Source organism: Myotis lucifugus, unplaced genomic scaffold (assembly GCF_000147115.1).
Source record: "Myotis lucifugus unplaced genomic scaffold, Myoluc2.0 scaffold_11367, whole genome shotgun sequence".
Classification (NCBI taxonomy): Eukaryota; Metazoa; Chordata; class Mammalia; order Chiroptera; family Vespertilionidae; genus Myotis; species Myotis lucifugus.
The window spans coordinates 2,539-5,246 of NW_005882415.1; the positions used below are offsets into that span (position 1 = coordinate 2,539).

Genomic DNA, 2,708 nt, shown 5'->3' on the forward strand with positions numbered 1-2,708 from the left:
GCACACGCGGCTGGCCGGCTACTGAGCGTCATGTTTTCCACACGCACACGCGGCTGGCCGGCTACTGAGCGTCATGGTTTCCACACGCACACACGGCTGGCCGGCTGCTGAGCGTCATGGTTTCCACACGCACACGCGGCTGGCCGGCTGCTGAGCGTCATGGTTTCCACACGCACACGCGGCTGGCCGGCTGCTGAGCGTCATGGTTTCCACACGCACACGCGGCTGGCCAGCTGCTGAGCGTCATGGTTTCCACATGCACATGCGGCTGGCCAGCTGCTGACCAAGCACCACGGTGTCACGTGCACTCCCCGCTCTGAAAACACAGCTGACCTTCCCCCATGTCCCTCCTCGGGGCAGGCGTGCACCGTGCTGAGCACAGAAGGGGCGTGTGTTCGTCCCCCCCGCCACCCCCGCTCTCTCTGAGCGGCCGGTTCCCCAGGGCCCTGGAGATTTGTTCTTTAGAATCTGTCCTGCGAGTGACCCTGACATGTGCAGTCATAGAACTGGGGAAGGACAGGGATGGCTGTCCTACTCGAGAGCCTTTCAGGTGCGGGACTGGTGACGGTGCTCACCAGAGAGCTGGTGGGAGAAGGTGACCATAATGATAAAGTAAAATGGTGTCAATTTGCTCGTATCCCCTCCTCTTTTTGGGTTGGCCTCAGTGCATAATTGGGCCTATTTTATACGCATGGGCGGTTTTATTTTTTATTGTAACTTTTTTTCAGAGAGGACGGGAGAGGGAGAGAGAGAAAAACATCCATGATGAGAGAGAATCATCGATCGGCTGCCTCCTGCACGCCCCACACTGGGGATTGAGCCCGCAACCGAGATGTGTGCTCTTGACTGGAATCAAACCCTTCAGTCCATAGGCCAACGCTCTGTCCACTGAGCCAAACCAGCTGGGGCAACGTTTCTTTTCTTAATCCTCACCTGAGGATGTGTTTATTGATGTTAGAGAGAGGAAGGGAGAGAGAGAGAGAGAGAGAGAGAGAGAGAGAGAGAGAGAGAGACAGCAATGTGAGAGAAACATCCATCGGTTGCCTCCGATGGTAGGTGCCCTGAAACAAGAGTCAAACCACGACCTTTTGGGATACGGGACGATGCTCCAACCTACTGAGCCACCGGCTGGGCATGGAGGCATTTCACAGGCCGCCGATAGGCAGTTCACCAGTCAGTAGGCGGATGTTCTCGGATTGAGGTCCTCCTGGTGCAGGAGGCCTATTGGGCCGCGGTTTCTGCAGACACGCTCTCCCACATTGCAGGTAGCTACTCGCAGGGACTTCCCACACCTGTCCTGGCAGCTTTCTCAGCCTGGGGGCGCTGGGCATTTGGGGTCGGTCATTCCTGGGAGGGGGCAGCCTATGCACTGCAGAGCGTTGAGCAGCTCCCGGGTCTCCACCATCACGTCAGCAGCATTTTCTGTCCCACTTTGACAACCAAAAAGGTGGCCAGGCGTAGCCCAAGTCCTTTGAGCGGGCACCCCCTCCATCATTGAGAATCATTAGATCTGGGAGAGCAACTTTTATATGAGATACGGTAGTGCCTCGGATACAGTAAAGCATCTTTTATATGAAATACTGTAGTGCCCCAGATACCAATAGAGCATCTTTTACATGATATACGGTAGTGCCTCAGATACATAGAGCACCTTTTACATGAAATACAGTAGTGCCCCAGATAATAATAGAGCATCTTTTACATGAAATACAGTAGTGCCTCATACAGTAGAGCTCCTTTTACATGAAATACGGTAGTGCCCCATATAACAATACAGGATCTTTTACATGAAATACGGTAGTGCCCCAGGTAACAATGGAGCATCTTTTACATGAAATACGGTAGTGCCTCAGATAATAGAGCACCTTTTACATGAAATACAGCAGTGCCCCAGATAACAATAGAGCATCTTTTTTTTTTTTTTAAATATATTTCTTTATTGATTTAAGAGAGGAAGGGAGAGGGAGGAAGAGATAGAAACATCAATGATGAGAGAGTCATTGATTGGCTGCCTTCTGCACGGCCCCTACTGGGGACCAAAGCCCGCAGCCCAGGCATGTGCCCTTGGCCGGAATCGAACCTGGGACCTTTCAGTCCGCAGGCCGACGCTCTATCCACTGTGCCAAACTGGATAGGGCAAATAGAGCATCTTTTACATGATATACGGTAGTGCCTCAAATACATAGAGCACCTTTTACATGAAATACAGTAGTGCCCCAGATAATAATAGAGCATCTTTTACACGAAATACAGTAGTGCCTCATACAGTAGAGCGCCTTTTAAATGAAATATGGTAGTGCCCCATATAACAATAGAGCATCTTTTACATGAAATACGGTAGTGCCTCAGCTACATAGAGCACCTTTTACATGAAATACAGTAGTGCCTCAGATACAGTAGAGCACCTTTTACATGAAATACGGCAGTGCCTCAGCTACATAGAGCACCTTTTGCATGAAATACGGTAGTGCCCCAGTTCAGTGTGGTATTTACCAAACATTGGGTCCCCCACTGAGGACAGCATTACACCCTGTCCTACACCCAGGCTCACCCCCACACACACACACTGCCCACCGCTGTGCCCTGGGCAGTGCCTGCCCCGCCTCGCCTCTGCCCGCACCTACCTGCTGCGGTGCCCACAGCCCAGTGCCAGGAGCTTCGGGGCTGACGGCCGTCCCCTGGCTTCCCCCAGGATGGCACGGTATTCG

General features: G+C 52.3%; 1 long non-coding RNA gene across 1 annotated transcript in view; it reads left to right on the top strand.

The window, feature by feature from the left end:
- LOC111824909 overlaps nucleotides 1-2,708 on the top strand; it is a 3,575-nt gene extending 867 nt beyond the window's left edge. The window contains exon 3 of the long non-coding RNA XR_002827967.1: nucleotides 2,693-2,708. This is a non-coding gene — a long non-coding RNA (uncharacterized LOC111824909). The remainder of the gene's footprint in view (nucleotides 1-2,692) is intronic.